The sequence below is a fragment of the Triturus cristatus genome, chromosome 2_2 (assembly GCF_964204655.1).
Source record: "Triturus cristatus chromosome 2_2, aTriCri1.1, whole genome shotgun sequence".
NCBI classification, from domain to species: domain Eukaryota; kingdom Metazoa; phylum Chordata; class Amphibia; order Caudata; family Salamandridae; genus Triturus; species Triturus cristatus.
In genome coordinates, this window is record NC_140582.1 from 1,261,927,785 (window position 1) to 1,261,945,347 (window position 17,563).

The 17,563-nt window shown below is 51.8% G+C and overlaps 1 protein-coding gene across 1 annotated transcript in view; it reads left to right on the plus strand.

The window, feature by feature from the left end:
• Window positions 1-17,563, plus strand: part of LOC146863555 (CD5 antigen-like) — an 881,885-nt gene that overhangs the window by 819,465 nt on the left and 44,857 nt on the right. The gene's annotated exons all lie outside the window — the stretch shown is intronic.

The window sequence follows — 17,563 nt, forward strand, 5'->3', positions numbered from 1 at the left end:
GCTAAGCGCTGTTCATATGGATCTAGATTCAGAAACGTGTGTGCAAGTACATCATCATTGTATTCGCCGGGACTGTCAGCCCATTGTACTGCTGACCTGGCTAATTCTTGTTCGTCCATGGAATCGAGCATATGGTACCCCCTTCGATCTCGGAGTAATTTATCAGCGGCTTGGAATAGGTGTTCAAGTGATTTCGTATTTAGCATAGGGTTTGGAAAATGTCTATTATATTCTGGACGTATTGGACGTATCGCGTCATTAAAACCTCTAGTATTGGTATGGGGTCTTCCTCTACCTACATAAGCTATCGTATCTAATTGTTCTGATTCTTGCTCCTCCTCTTCTTCTGATCCTACTCTGTCTGTTTCTCGTCTTTCTTTATGTATTCGTTCTACTTCCTTGCGGATCTTTCGACACATGGCGATTATACACGCCTGTCTATCGTGTTTCTCTTCTGATATGTTCTGACCCCATTTGGCAAGTCTTTGCATGGTTTCGTGATCTGCCCCAGGTCTGTCTTGATTCCTGATTACACAATTTATGAAGAAACGTAGTAGTTGTCTTTGGACATCCACTTTCTGGTATTCCATAGCTTCGTTAATACTTTCTGGACCTTGCCCTGTTTGGACAAAGCGATATATATTGTCTAGGTATTCACCCATTCCTGGTATCGTCATTAAATATAATGTAGCTCGTCTTATACGTAGTGATGATATGAGCAATTTATCCTGCCTACCTGGTACTGGGTCGTATCTACAATCCACAAGCTGTTCTTTAAACATGTCTGATGTCGCTAATTGGGGTGTACGTTGGAGTGCTAAATCTCTAAGGGTCTGTTTATTTCGCGGCGGTGTGGCAAACATGTCTGTCGTACCTCCTGTAGCTCCATCTGAGGTGCTAGGCACGAAAGGATTCGTTGGGCGTAGGATATAGATTGTAGACGCGGGAAAAACTGTAGAAACGGACGGGACTGGCATAGGAGTCTGTTGCTGCGGGGGCACAGAAGGATGCTCTTGGTGTTGAACACCATCGGCAAGCGGTATGGGTGGTATGGCATTAGCATACTCGGGAGCTGCGTCATCTAAATAGGAGGAAAGGAAAACGTCCTTTGCTGTTTTGGGATGTGCTTTAGGATGTGCTTTTATCGGGAGTAATGGAGGAGTTAAATCTTTTGGTATTTCCGGAGTGGCCTTAGGTAATCCTTCGGCCAGAAGAGGATACATACCATTCATAAGAGCGTTTCTTTGTCTATCTACTTGTTCTGATTTTACTCGGGTACCTTCCTCAAGTAATAGATTTTCTCGGGTTTTATTTGAATTCTCTCTACCTTTCTCTTCCTGTCTGAGTGCTTTTTCTGTACGTCTATATGATTCTTTACGCCATAATTCAATGGCATCTTTCTGTGACTGTCTGGCTTTCTTTTTCCATAATTCTTCTTCTACTCTCATGATGCAATCTGCATCCCAGGTCCCCGCTGCGGGCCATCTCTGACTCTCTGGTAATTCTTTGGTGTAGTCCACCCATAAATCAAGAAATAATACGGCATCTAGGCCATGCTTATGATACATAAAGTACCCTGGAGTGTCCCTAGGTGGGATGGGAACAGCTTCTTCGAGTACCCCTTTTCTAGTTTTGATCTGTCTTAGTTTCGAAAAGAGCGGCATTTTTAGACCTTATTACTAGAACACACTTTATACAACAAACACAATAATAAACAATCATTCACACCACAATATATAGAACGTATTTAAAACATTTAACACTTAACAGTTTTACGAACAATGATAACTAATAGAAAACTAGTTACTGATATTATACTGACACTAGATAATACTTATTTATACTTATTTATATGCAAAACATACTATATATACTGCTAAAAAGTACAGATACACTGCTAAAACAGTGCAGACCGGATTTGTGTACCCAAACCCGTCTTGACCGGCACAGACTATGTGCACGTTAAATGCCTCCCCGGTAATGGTACTCACCGGGTAGCTCGGAACGGAAGGCCTCGGAACGGAACTGAAACTGGACCGGACTGGACTCGACTCGACTGGACTCGGAACTTCGGAACCTGGCGGGACTCTGTATACCTCGGATCTTGCTCTCTCAGCTAGGCTCTGGTCGGGATACTTCGCACTTCTCACCGCCTCGTCTGGGTGTTGATCGCAGCCTCAGTCGTCCCCGCTTGGCCGGAGGGAGATACAGGAAATCCTGCAGATACGCGTTTTTGTCCGTTCAGCTGTGGCAGGAGACCGGGCCTGCAACGCACCGCCAGCGCGTGAGATGAGAAAGTGTCCCTATTCGGGCGCCAATTTATGTGGTAAATATTTCGTTACCGGTACTATTTTTTATGCGGTAAAGTCTATTAAGAATAACTCAGTAAATATAAGAGGCAGAATCCGTGGTATTAGAGGTTTTTAAAAGGCTTTATTCCTATACAAAGGAATACAATTCGAATTGTAGGCATTCTATTCCATCACCACGAGAGTTCAGGAAGGAAGGGCATATATTATTGACAGATAGGCAGTTTTATAGAAAATACATTACAGTGAAACAGATGCAAGAGGCGTAACAGCTGATAGTACAGATAAACTGTGCATATGTAGCTAATAGAGGCGTATACATGGGCGTAATTTAATAAACGTCATCATACATGATGTCACAAGTGGGTGGATCCATAAGAGAATCCTGCAATGTCAGCAGAAATATTTGGCAGAGATGCGCGCGCAGCCGCATGACGTGTGATTGACGTGCAACTAGAGGGTGAAGGGGACTTGACATTTAGCTCTACATGTGGAGACAGAAGTCTGGGGTTATGTCAACCTAATCCCAAATCATATCTAGTATCCTATGTTTAAAGAACTGTGTTATCCAAAAAGAGAGGTCTCTTAGGATAGAATCTTATTCTATACTGACTATACTGACTGTTAGTGCGTGTACAAGCGTCTAAGTGTCTACACTAGATGCGAGGGGGTAGGAATATTTCATGGTAACAGGGCTATGAATTACTTGCATGAGGACAGCGAGGCCTGGCCCTTTGCGCGGTAGCTGGAGGAATGTTTACCTAAACTACTAGACAGGAATGCATCGGATGAGGAGCGGGGGGAGATAATCTTGAAGGTGAAATACAGTTTTTGGCAGGCGACGGGCTGGATCAGGCACCGTTAGCCGCGCAGGGAGTAGGACAAAGTTCATGGACACAGATGCAGACTCAGACTGGAGCTTTCAGAGGCAGAAGACAGGAAAAGGCTTGATGACAGAATTCGGGCCTTCTCGCCTGAATCTGTAAAATGTGGAAAGTGAACCACATAAAGTCGTTGGCCTTTCATACTTAGGAGTGGAATATCTGACCCATTCATGGCGGATCTGAAAGAGGACATGTTGACGGTGGACGCACATATATTTGCGTCTTTCAAAACTGGAGCAGGAGGGAACATACATGTACTTAAAGAATGTACATGGAGCCGTTGGGGTCTACGATAGGGGACATAACTGATCACAAAATTCATAAGAGATATCTGGGGCCACTCCCATAGTGATAGAGACCCTACACACGCCCTCAGAGCGTGTGTACGGTGCGTTTCACACCTTACACTGGTGACAGGCGGCACACAGAAAGGAATTGAGCTGTCATACTTGGGCAAGGCAGTCCTACATGGGTCGTGCATAGGTGTGTCAGGCTGTGATGTGGCATATATCTCCTCAAGTTTGAAGCCAATAGATGTGTGATGAGCTGTGTACACATGTCATGTGTGATGGTGCAGTATGTACCACACATCCCCTTCACTCCTTTGACATGTGTGCATGTTGTACAGACTTGTTGAGCAATGCGTCACTGGCATGGCACAGTCACCAACACCCGCAACAGTCCCCTGATGCCAGGTACACGGATAATTACACCTGACATGTGACTACCGGCATTGCACGATGTGACTATGTCATGTGTGTGTCATGTGTTCCCATAAGCTTGCAGTTGGTGTTCCGTCAAATGTATCTGCAGTTGCTGCATCCAACATGTGTCTGTGTGTAGATGGGCATGGCACACTATTACGCACACCAGGCCACATGTGGAATCAGACGTAAGGTGTGTATGTATGCATCGAACATGGACTTGCGAGACAAGGACATATCTGCGTAGTCTCTATGTATGTGTGATCAGTCTTGACATGTACCCCTTCATGGCAAGGTGTGTGGTCTGTCCTTTTTTCAAGGACATGTGACCTGTTCCTCTAGTATTCCGCAACCTGTCTGTATGATAAACATCCTTCTTCTGCACATATGTGGATGTCTGTCACGCCTGTAATGCGTCTGCCTGTTCACTTACACTGGCCCACAGCTAGTTTCATGCCATGTCATGTTGAGCTTCAGAATCCACATTTGTAGCTGGCTCTTGGTAGGTGTGTCACCTGGCTTGCATACGTGTCCAGGATATATTGCACAGACCAGAATCTGTATGTAGCATATGTGTATTGCCTGTTGAACATGTACTCAGTACATTGACATTGTTGGTGTACTGTACTCACTCTTCGTTGTCACTTCCACATTACTGCAGGGCTCGGCCTCTCCCCGACCAATGCCAGACTTGGCTGACCTGAGGGAACGTGACTGTATACGCCGCTACCGCTTTACCCGACCGTTGATTGAGAACTTGACCGCAAGGCTGGCACCACACCTCCAACCACTACACATGTACCCTACTGCACTGACACCCAAGATGAAGGTGATGGCAGCCCTACATTTCTTTGCCACGGGTACGTTTCAATATACCATAGCTCATGTTGGTGGCATGTCCCAGACCATGTTCAGCCGTGTCCTGCATGATTTTGTAGAGGCCATGTTGCTTCACCTGGATGAGTTTATCCATTTCCCAACTCCTGAGCAGTTGACAGGTGTCAAGGGTGAGTTCTATGCCCTGGGAGGGATGCCCCATGTCATTGGGTCCATTGATGGGACACATGTGGCTTTGGTACCACCACAGGCACAGGAGGTAGCCTATAGGAACCGCAAACATTACCACTCCATTAATGCCCTTGTGGTGTGTCTTGCCAACATGGTGATTTCCCATGTCTGTGCTCATTTTCCAGGATCAGCACACGATGCCTACATCATGAGGCGTAGCAGGGTGCCTGAAATGATGCTGCAGCTGCGCAACGAACGAGCATGTATTGTTGGAGGGTATACTCTGTCAGTCCTGTATTTAGCGTCATCTTTATGTCTTACTGCTTCTCCTGACCCACTTCTGTCCATGATGTTTCCATGTAACGGACTCTGGCTATCCCAATATGCCATGGCTGATCACGCCTCCCCGCAACCCCAGAACAGCTGCCGATCACCGCTACAACAACGCCCATGGGCAGACCAGTCGAGTGATAGAGAGGACTTTTGGCCTCCTGAAGAGCCGATTCCGGTGCCTCCACAAGACCGGCGTTACAACAAACAATTGATGGACGGAATGCTGACAATGCAGACATTCTCCCCCAGTCAAGAGATCTGGTTTAAATCCATCATTCTTTTGCCCACTACGCCACCCCAGTTTAGACATGGCCATATGCAAATCAGTCATGACCCTGTGCCTCATGGGAACAGTCCAGCCCGAACTGCCAAGCCATGTCTTCCCTGGACCGGAATCAAGCATCCTAGGACCGGTTTCTGGCTATCAGCCGTCATCAGCCAGGATAGCTTGACTCCAGTGGCGTACTGAGCACGGGTCCCACATCTGGGAATACCCATCCCACTTAGGGCGAAAAGCGTTACAACAAAGAATTGATGGACGGAATGCTGACAATGCAGACATTCTCCCCCAATTAAGAGATCTGGGTTAAATCCATCATTCTTTTGCCCACTACGCCACCCCAGTTTAGACATGGCCATATGCAAATCAGTCTTGACCCTGTGCCTCATGGGAACAGTCCAGCCCGAACTGCCAAGCCATGTCTTTCCTGGACCGGAATCAAGCATCCTAGGACCGGTTTCTGGCTATCAGCCGTCATCAGCCAGGATAGCTTGACTCCAGAGGCGTAGTGAGCACGGGTCCCACGTCTGGGAATATCCATCCCACTTAGGGCGAAAAGCGTTACAACAAACAATTGATGGACGGAATGCTGACAATGTAGACATTCTCCCCCAGTCAAGAGATCTGGGTTAAATCCATCATTCTTTTACCCACTACGCCACCCCAGTTTAGACATGGCCATATGCAAATCAGTCTTGACCCTCTGCCTCATGGGAACAGTCCAGCCCGAACTGCCAAGCCATGTCTTCCCTGGACCGGAATCAAGCATCCTAGGACCGGTTTCTGGCTATCAGCCGTCATCAGCCAGGATAGCTTGACTCCAGTGGCGTAGTGAGCACGGGTCCCACGTCTGGGAATACCCATCCCACTTAGGGCGAAAAGCGTTACAACAAACAATTGATGGACGGAATGCTGACAATGCAGACATTCTCCCCCAGTCAAGAGATATGGGTTAAATCCATCATTCTTTTGCCTACTACGCCACCCCAGTTTAGACATAGCCATATGCAAATCAGTCTTGACCCTCTGCCTCATGGGAACAGTCCAGCCCGAACTGCCAAGCCATGTCTTCCCTGGACCGGAATCAAGCATCCTAGGACCGGTTTCTGGCTATCAGCCGTCATCAGCCAGGATAGCTTGACTCCAGTGGCGTTGTGAGCACGGGTCCCACGTCTGGAAATACCCATCCCACTTAGGGCGAAAAGCGTTACAACAAACAATTGATGGATGGAATGCTGACAATGCAGACATTCTCCCCCAGTCAAGAGATCTGGGTTAAATCCATCATTCTTTTGCCCAGTACGCCACCCCAGTTTAGACATGGCCATATGCAAATCAGTCTTGACCCTGTGCCTCATGGGAACAGTCCAGCCCAAACTGCCAAGCCATGTCTTCCCTGGACCGGAATCAAGCATCCTAGGACCGGTTTCTGGCTATCAGCCGTCATCAGCCAGGATAGCTTGACTCCAGTGGCGTAGTGAGCAAGGGTCCCACGTCTGGGAATACCCATCCCACTTAGGGCGAAAAGCGTTACAACAAACAATTGATGGACGGAATGCTGACAATGCAGACATTCTCCCCCAGTCAAGAGATCTGGGTTAAATCCATCATTCAATGCCCACTACGCCACCCCAGTTTAGACATGGCCATATGCAAATCAGTCTTGACCCTGTGCCTCATGGGAACAGTCCAGCCCGAACTGCCAAGCCATGTCTTCCCTGGACCGGAATCAAGCATCCTAGGACCAGTTTCTGGCTATCAGCCATCATCAGCCAGGATAGCTTGACTCCAGTGGCGTAGTGAGCACGGGTCCCACGTCTGGGAATACCCATCCCACTTAGGGCGAAAAGCGTTACAACAAACAATTGATGGACGGAATGCTGACAATGCAGACATTCTCCCCCAGTCAAGAGATCTGGGTTAAATCCATCATTCTTATGCCCACTACGCCACCCCAGTTTAGACATGGCCATATGCAAATCAGTCTTGACCCTGTGCCTCATGGGAACAGTCCAGCCCGAACTGCCAAGCCATGTCTTCCCTGGACCGGAATCAAGCATCCTAGGACCGGTTTCTGGCTATCAGCCGTCATCAGCCAGGATAGCTTGACTCCAGTGGCGTAGTGAGCACGGGTGCCACGTCTGGGAATACCCATCCCACTTAGGGCGAAAAGCGTTACAACAAACAATTGATGGACGGAATGCTGACAATGCAGACATTCTCCCCCAGTCAAGAGATATGGGTTAAATCCATCATTCTTTTGCCTACTACGCCACCCCAGTTTAGACATAGCCATATGCAAATCAGTCTTGACCCTCTGCCTCATGGGAACAGTCCAGCCCGAACTGCCAAGCCATGTCTTCCCTGGACAGGAATCAAGCATCCTAGGACCGGTTTCTGGCTATCAGCCGTCATCAGCCAGGATAGCTTGACTCCAGTGGCGTTGTGAGCACGGGTCCCACGTCTGGAAATACCCATCCCACTTAGGGCGAAAAGCGTTACAACAAACAATTGATGGACGGAATGCTGACAATGCAGACATTCTCCCCCAGTCAAGAGATCTGGGTTAAATCCATCATTCTTTTGCCCAGTACGCCACCCCAGTTTAGACATGGCCATATGCAAATCAGTCTTGACCCTGTGCCTCATGGGAACAGTCCAGCCCAAACTGCCAAGCCATGTCTTCCCTGGACCGGAATCAAGCATCCTAGGACCGGTTTCTGGCTATCAGCCGTCATCAGCCAGGATAGCTTGACTCCAGTGGCGTAGTGAGCAAGGGTCCCACGTCTGGGAATACCCATCCCACTTAGGGCGAAAAGCGTTACAACAAACAATTGATGGACGGAATGCTGACAATGCAGACATTCTCCCCCAGTCAAGAGATCTGGGTTAAATCCATCATTCTTTTGCCCACTACGCCACCCCAGTTTAGACATGGCCATATGCAAATCAGTCTTGACCCTGTGCCTCATGGGAACAGTCCAGCCCGAACTGCCAAGCCATGTCTTCCCTGGACCGGAATCAAGCATCCTAGGACCAGTTTCTGGCTATCAGCCATCATCAGCCAGGATAGCTTGACTCCAGTGGCGTAGTGAGCACGGGTCCCACGTCTGGGAATACCCATCCCACTTAGGGCAAAAAGCGTTACAACAAACAATTGATGGACGGAATGCTGACAATGCAGACATTCTCCCCCAGTCAAGAGATCTGGGTTAAATCCATCATTCTTATGCCCACTACGCCACCCCAGTTTAGACATGGCCATATGCAAATCAGTCTTGACCCTGTGCCTCATGGGAACAGTCCAGCCCGAACTGCCAAGCCATGTCTTCCCTGGACCGGAATCAAGCATCCTAGGACCGGTTTCTGGCTATCAGCCGTCATCAGCCAGGATAGCTTGACTCCAGTGGCGTAGTGAGCACGGGTGCCACGTCTGGGAATACCCATCCCACTTAGGGCGAAAAGCGTTACAACAAACAATTGATGGACGGAATGCTGACAATGCAGACATTCTCCCCCAGTCAAGAGATCTGGGTTAAATCCATCATTCTTTTGCCCACTACGCCACGCCAGTTTAGACATGGCCATATGCAAATCAGTCTTGACCCTGTGCCTCATGGGACCAGTCCAGCCCGAACTGCCAAGCCATGTCTTCCCTGGACCGGAATCAAGCATCCTAGGACCGGTTTCTGGCTATCAGCCGTCATCAGCCAGGATAGCTTGACTTGATCCACAAGACCGGCGGCGCACTCCCATATGCACCGGTGAAGGTCTGCAAAATCTTCATCGTGTGCTGCATGCTGCACAACATGGCAGTGGAGAAAGCAGTGCCACTCATCCTGGATCCGGATGAGCAGGAACATCCACCCGTGGAGGATGAAGGGCTTGGTGATGAGGCAAGTGATGTGGAGGAGGAGGAGGAAGAGGACATCCGGATTCGGCTCATACGCAACTTTTTTTGCTTAGTGGTGAATTCCAGTGTCTGAGTGTGCACGCATTGAGCCTTGCGTGGCATGTGTTGCAATGTGTGTGTCCATCTGCATGCGTGTTTTGTGTGACCTGTGACTTGGCATGGCCTTGCTTGATGCATGGGGCATGGAGCCGCTAGTGGCATGTGCATGTTTTTGGAGTGTGGTTGTGTCCGGTGATGGCTTTGGGGTAGTTGCGTGCATAATTGGGAGTTGGGTTGTGGATGGTGTTCCCCCCATGTGAGGTGAGTTGTTTGTGTACTGACCAGGCTCGGCGACTCCTTCTACTCCGTGTACTCCCACCGGCGGCAGCGTGCGCATCACCTTCTCCTCCCAGGGATGGTAGTGTACCGGTCTGCGGGGCGGCCCTCCTCCAGTGATGTCGGTCTAGTTATATTCGTCCGTCATTTTGCGGCGGACCGTCCTCCGCAGATCGTACCACCTGGCTTGGCATTCATGCCTGGTCCTTCTGGTGGCCCCAACAGCATTCACCTTATTGACGATCCTCTGCCACATGGCAGATTTCTCCGCTATGCCGGTCTGTCTGACCAATGTTCCAAAGAGCTGTGGCTCGACTCTGATGATTTCGTCGACAAGCATCTCCAGCTCCTCCCTTGTGAACTTTGGATTCTTGTTTGTGGGCATGGTGTGGGGTGTGGTTGTGGATGGTTGTGGGTGTGTGGGTGTGGTTGTGAAGGTGTGTGTGTGAATGTGATGAGGGGGTGTTTGTGATGGTGGTTGTGTGAAGGTGTGCAAATGTAATGTGTATTGAAGGTTGAAGTATGGTGCAGTGCGTTATCTCTGGGGTCTGGCAGCAGTGGATCTGTTGCAAAGGCTCATGGTTTGTGTGTGTGGGCCCTTTTTATTGGTCCATTTGTGGGTGTGGCTGTGTTTGAACTTTGGGTGGGTGTGTTATAAGGAGTGGTTGTGGTTTGGGCCTCTGTTTACCTGTTTGGCTGTTGCAGGTCAGTGTATTGGATTTATTTGGGCTTGTGGGACATGTTTTGTGGTGTTGTGCGATTCAAATTGACTCTCCTTGTGGTGTTTTGCAGTGTCCTGGTTCAGTACGAGTGTTTTTGGCATCTGTACGGTGCGTACATCGACCATGTTGTTGTACAGTGCTGACATTTGCTATGGCTTGGTACGACTCGTACATGCGCGATGCTGGGTGATGGTGCTGGTGTAGGGGCCTGGGGTAGGGTGTGTACAGAAACGGGCAGGGTGGTGGTCCGCACCCTCCATAGGTGGTGAGGGTATGCTCCGTCCATACACGGGGGCTGGGGGTACGCTCCGTCCATACACGGGGGCTGGGGGTACGCTCCGTACATATACGGGTGGAGGTACGCTCCGTCCAAACACAGGGGGCTGGGGGTACGCTCCGTCCATACACGGGGGGCTGGGGGTATGCTCCGTCCATGCACGGGGGGCTGGGGGTACGCTCTGTGCATACACGGGGGGCTAGAGGTACGCTCCGTACATACACGGGGGCTGGGTGTACGCTCCGTACATACACGGGGGCTGGGGGTACGCTCCGTACATACACGGGGGGCTGGGTGTACGCTCTGTACATACACGGGGGCTGGGGGTACGCTCCGTACATACACGGGTGGGGGTACGCTCCGTCCATACACGGGGGGCTGGGGGTATGCTCCGTCCATACACGGGGGCTGGGGGTACGCTCCCTACATACATGGGGGGCTGGGTGTACGCTCCGTACATACACGGGGGCTGGGGGTACGCTCCGTACATACACGGGTGGGGGTACGCTCCGTCCATACTCGTGGGGGCTGGGGGTACGCTCTGTCCATACATGGGTGGGGGTACGCTCCGTACATACACAGGGGGGCTGGGTGTACGCTCCGTACATACACAGGTTGGGTGGGGGTACGCTCCGTACATACACGGGTGGGGTGGGGGTACGGTGCGTCCATCCACGGGGGGCTGGGGGTACGGCGCGTACATATGGGGGGGCTGGGGGGGTGTTCGGCGCGTATGCGGGCACATGTTTGGACGTCTCCATGGTTGCTATTGATGTTCGCTTCATACGGTGTTTTATCCATACGGTTGTACATTCGGACGGACGGGACGGATCGTACTTGCGCGCTCGGACTTCAGTTTTCCGATTCGTACGTAAAAATCTCCGGGGACGTGTCGGACACATTTTCCGACCTGAGGACGTGTCGGGGAATTTTCCCAATGCGATTCGTATGTATTTTTTCACATACAAATCATACTTGCCAGTTTGTACAGGACTTGTACGATTCGTATGGAAAAAAATCCAGATACGAATCGTACGGGGAACATTTTTAACGGATCGGAATCGGCATGGTGTGGGGTGTGGTTGTGGATGGTTGTGGGTGTGTGGGTGTGTGGGTGTGGTTGTGAAGGTGTGTGTGTGAATGTGATGAGGGGGTGTTTGTGATGGTGGTTGTGTGAAGGTGTGCAAGTGTAATGTGTATTGAAGGTTGAAGTATGGTGCAGTGCGTTATCTCTGGGGTCTGGCAGCAGTGGATCTGTTGCAAAGGCTCATGGTTTGTGTGTGTGGGCCCTTTTTATTGGTCCATTTGTGGGTGTGGCTGTGTTTGAACTTTGGGTGGGTGTGTTATAAGGAGTGGTTGTGGTTTGGGCCTCTGTTTACCTGTTTGGCTGTTGCAGGTCAGTGTATTGGATTTATTTGGGCTTGTAGGACATGTTTTGTGGTGTTGTGCGATTCGAATTGGCTCTCCTTGTGGTGTTTTGCAGTGTCCTGGTTCAGTACGAGTGTTTTTGGCATCTGTACGGTGCGTACATCGGCCATGTTGTTGTACAGTGCTGACATTTGCTATGGCTTGGTACGACTCGTACATGCGCGATGCTGGGTGATGGTGCTGGTGTAGGGGCCTGGGGTAGGGTGTGTACAGAAACGGGCAGGGTGGTGGTCCGCACCGTCCATAGGTGGTGAGGGTATGCTCCGTCCATACACGGGGGCTGGGGGTACGCTCCATCCATACACGGGGGCTGGGGGTACGCTCCGAACATACACGGGTGGAGGTACGCTCCGTCCAAACACAGGGGGCTGGGGGTATGCTCCGTCTATGCACGGGGGGCTGGGGGTATGCTCTGTCCATACACGGGGGGCTAGGGGTACGCTCCGTACATACACGGGGCTGGGTGTACGCTCCGTACATACACGGGGGCTGGGGGTATGCTCCGTACATACACGGGGGGCTGGGTGTACGCTCTGTACATACACGGGGGCTGGGGGTATGCTCCGTACATACACGGGTGGGGGTACGCTCTGTCCATACACGGGGGGCTGGGGGTATGCTCCGTCCATACACGGGGGCTGGGGGTACGCTCCCTACATACATGGGGCGCTGGGTGTACGCTCCGTACATACATGGGGTGCTGGGGGTACGCTCCGTACATACACGGGTGGGGGTACGCTCCGTCCATACTCGTGGGGGCTGGGGGTACGCTCTGTCCATACATGGGTGGGGGTACGCTCCGTACATACACAGGGGGGCTGGGTGTACGCTCCGTACATACACGGGTTGGGTGGGGGTACGCTCCGTACATACACGGTTAGGGTGGGGGTACGGCGCGTCCATCCGCGGGGGGCTGGGGGTACGGCGCGTACATACGGGGGGCTGGGAGGGGTGTTCGCCACGTATGCGGGCACATGTTTGGACGTCTCCATGGTTGCTATTGATGTTCGCTCCGTACGGTGTTTTATCCATACGGTTGTACATTCGGACGGACGGGACAGATCGTACTTGCGCGCTCGGACTTCAGTTTTCCGATTTGTACGTAAAAATCTCCGGGGACGTGTCGGACACATTTTCCGACCTGAGGACGTGTCAGGGAATTTTCCCAATGCGATTCGTATATATTTTTTCACATACAAATCGTACTTGCCAGTTTGTACGGGACTTGTACGATTCGTACGGAAAAAAATCCAGATACGAATCGTACGGGGAAATTTTTTAACGGATCGGAATCGGCACCTAAATGTAATCGAGCGCACACGGTGTACGCATACGTACGTGCTCCGTGTGCGTATGCGTACGTGCTCCGTGTGCGCATGCATACGTGCTCCACGTGCGCATGCGTACGTTGTGCGTGCTCCGTACGTGCCTGCGCGAGTGCTCCGTACGCGCGTGCTCCGTACGCGCACGCGTGCGTGCTCCGTACGCACGTGCTCCGTACAGCTCTGCTTCCGCTTCCGGTCCACAGACAGTACAGCTCTGCTTCTGCTCCGGTCCACAGACAGTACAGCTCCGCTTCCTGTCCACAGACAGTACAGCTCTGCTTCTGCTTCCGGTCCACAGACAGTCCAGCCCTGCTTTTGCTTCCGGTCCATAGACAGTACAGTTCCGCTTCCTGTCCACAGGCAGTACAGCTCCGCTTCCTGTCCACAGACAGTACAGCTCTGCTTCCGCTTCCGGTCCACAGACAGTCCAGCTCTGCTTCTGCTTCTGGTCCACAGACAGTACAGCTCTGCTTCCACTTCCGGTCCACAGACAGTACAGCCCTGCTTCCACTTCCGGTCCAAAGACAGTCCAGCTCTGCTTCCGGTCCAAAGACAGTACAGCTCTGCTTCCGGTCCACAGACAGTACAGCTCTGCTTCTGCTTACGGTCCACAGACAGTACAGCTCTGCTTCCGCTTCCGGTCCAAAGACAGTACAGCTCTGCTTCCACTTCCGGTCCACAGACAGCCCAGCTCTGCTTCCGCTTCTGGTCCACAGACAGTACAGCTCTGCTTCCGCTTCCGGTCCACAGACAGTCCAGCTCTTCTTCCCTTCCGGTCCACAGACAGTACAGCTCTGCTTCCACTTCCGGTCCACAGACAGTCCAGCTCTGCTTCCGGTTCAAAGACAGTACAGCTCTGCTTCCACTTCCGGTCCACAGACAGTCCAGCTCTGCTTCCACTTCCGGTCCACAGACAGTACAGCTCTGCTTCTGCTTCCGGTCCACAGACAGTACAGCTCTGCTTCCGGTCCAAAGACAGTACAGCTCTGCTTCTGCTTCCGGTCCACAGACAGTCCAGCTCTGCTTCCGCTTCCGGTCCACAGACAGTCCAGCTCTGCTTCCGCTTCCGGTCCACAGACAGTACAGCTCTGCTTCCGCTTCCGGTGCACAGACAGTTCAACTCTGCTTCCGCTTCCGGTCCAAAAACAGTACAGTTCTGCTTCCGCTTCCGGTCCACAAACAGTCCAGCTCTGCTTCCACCTCCCGTCCACAGACAGTACAGCTCTGCTTCCGCTTCCGGTCCACAGACAGTACAGCTCTGCTTCCGCTTCCGGTGCACAGACAGTCCAACTCTGCTTCCGCTTCCGGTCCAAAAACAGTACAGTTCTGCTTCCGCTTCCGGTCCACAAACAGTCCAGCTCTGCTTCCACCTCCCGTCCACAGACAGTACAGCTCTGCTTCTGCTTCCGGTCCACAGACAGTACAGCTCTGCTTCCGCTTCCGGCCCACAGACAGTACAGGTCTGCTTCCGCTTCCGGTCCACAGACAGTACAGCTCTGCTTCAGCTCCGGTCCACAGACAGTACAGCTCCGCTTCCTGTCCACAGACAGTACAGCTCTGCTTCCGCTTCCGGTCCAGATACAGTCAAGCTCTGCTTCTGCTTCCGGTCCACAGACAGTACAGCTCCGCTTCCACTTCCGGCACACAGACAGTACAGCTCTGCTTCCACTTCCGGTCCACAGACAGTCCAGCTCTGCTTCCGCTTCCGGCCCACAGACAGTCCAGCTCTGCTTCCGCTTCCGGTCCACAGACAGTACAGCTCTGGCTTCCTGTCCACAGACAGTACAGCTCTGCTTCCGCTTCCGGTCCACAGACAGTACAGCTCTGCTTCCACTTCCAGTCCACAGACAGTACAGCTCTGCTTCCACTTCCGGTCCACAGACAGTCCAGCTCTGCTTCTGGTCCAAAGACAATACAGCTCTGCTTCCGCTTCCGGTCCACAGACAGTCCAGCTCTGCTTCCACTTCCGGTCCACAGACAGTACAGCTCTGCTTCCGCTCCGGTACACAGACAGTACAGCTCTGCTTCCGCTCCGGTCCACAGACAGTACAGCTCCGCTTCCTGTCCACAGACAGTACAGCTCTGCTTCCACTTCCGGTCCACAGACAGTCCAGCACTGCTTCTGCTTCCAGTCCACAGACAGTACAGCTCTGCTTCCACTTCCGGTCCACAGACAGTACAGCTCTGCTACCACTTCCGGTCCACAGACAGTTCAGCTCTGCTTCCGGTCCAAAGACAGTACAGCTCTGCTTCTGGTCCAATGACAGTACAGCTCTGCTTCCGCTTCCGGTCCACAGACAGTCCAGCTCTGCTTCCACTTCCGGTCCACAGACAGTACAGTTCTGCTTCCGCTCCGGTCCACAGACAGTACAGCTCTGCTCTGCTCCGGTCCACAGACAGTACAGCTCCGCTTCCTGTCTACAGACAGTACAGCTCCGCTTCCTGTCCACAGACAGTACAGCTCTGCTTCCGCTTCCGGTCCACAGACAGTCCAGCACTGCTTCTGCTTCCAGTCCACAGACAGTACAGTTCTGCTTCCACTTCCGGTACACAGACAGTACAGCTCTGCTACCACTTCTGGTCCACAGACAGTCCAGCTCTGCTTCCGGTCCAAAGACAGTACAGCTCTGCTTCCGGTCCACAGACAGTCCAGCTCTGCTTCCACTTTCGGTCCACAGACAGTACAGCTCTGCTTCCGCTTCCATTCCACAGACAATACAGCTCTGCTTCCGCTTCCAGTCCAAAGACAGTCCAGCTCTGCTTCCACTTCCGGTCCACAGACAGTACAGCTCTGCTTCCGCTTCCGTTCCACAGACAGTACAGCTCTGCTTCCGCTTCCGGTCCAAAGACAGTACAGCTCTGCTTCCGCTTCCGGTCCACAAACAGTCCAGCTCTGCTTCCGCTTCCGGTCCACAGACAGTACAGCTCTGCTTCCGCTTCCGGTCCACAGACAGTACAGCTCTGCTTCCGCTTCCGGTCCACAGACAGTCCAGCTCTGCTTTCGCTTCCGGTCCAAAGACAGTACAGCTCTGCTTCCGCTTCCGGTCCACAGACAGTCCAGCTCTGCTTCCACTTCCGGTCCACAGACAGTACAGCTCTTCTTCTGCTTCCGGTCCACAGACAGTACAGCTCTGCTTCCGCTTCCGGTCCACAGACAGTCCAGCTCTGCTTCCACTTCCGGCCCACAGACAGTACAGCTCCGCTTCCCGTCCACAGGCTGTACAGCTCTGCTTCCACTTACGGTCCAGTTGGGGACTGCTGCGGGATGGTAGCCAGTATCCTACCAAAACGAGCCGAAAGGTTACACTGTGTGCTGCTCTGAGGCTGTAGGGGCTGGGGCATTCATGCAGCCAGGAACTACCGCCTGACCTCCGAAATTCAACAGCCAGCCTATGTGCACATCAGAATCAGTGTGCAAAGGTTCAGGACAAGTATGCGGACATGCCAACCCTTACGATTCAGGCGGGAGACTACTGATCTGAATGCTAGTCTCCCGCCTCTGATTCCTGCATCTAGAAGCCCGATGCCACCACTAATTAGGTGACCTGCTGCTCTAATGTGTGTCTTCATGAGAAGAACTTAGGGGCATATCAACAAGCAGGCGATAAAAAAATTATCGCCCGAAAAGCGGCGATAATTTTATCGCCTAATCACCAAGTGCACACTAATGCGTGAAACCTTGCTTTAGCGTCAGGATTCCTAATGCTTAGCTTTGCATCTCTAATGAGATGCAAAGTGGGCGTTCCTGACCTGGCATGACAGGAGAAATGTCGCTAAGAGACATTTCTCCTATCAGCAAGCCTAACGCTATGAAGCATAGCGTCAGGAAAAGTAGCGATAACCCCTGTTATCGCTACTTTCCTTACGCCTGCTTCAGGACTGACTTAGCCATGATATCCTATGGAAGGTGGATATCATGGCTAAGTTTGTGAGTCCCTATCAACTAGCTAACGTTAGCCAGTTAGCGCTAGGAGTTTTATCGCTGATGAGATAAGCGTTGCTAATAGCACGCTATTTCAGCGATAAAAATCGGCGCTAGCCGGCGATAATTATCCGAGCGCTAAG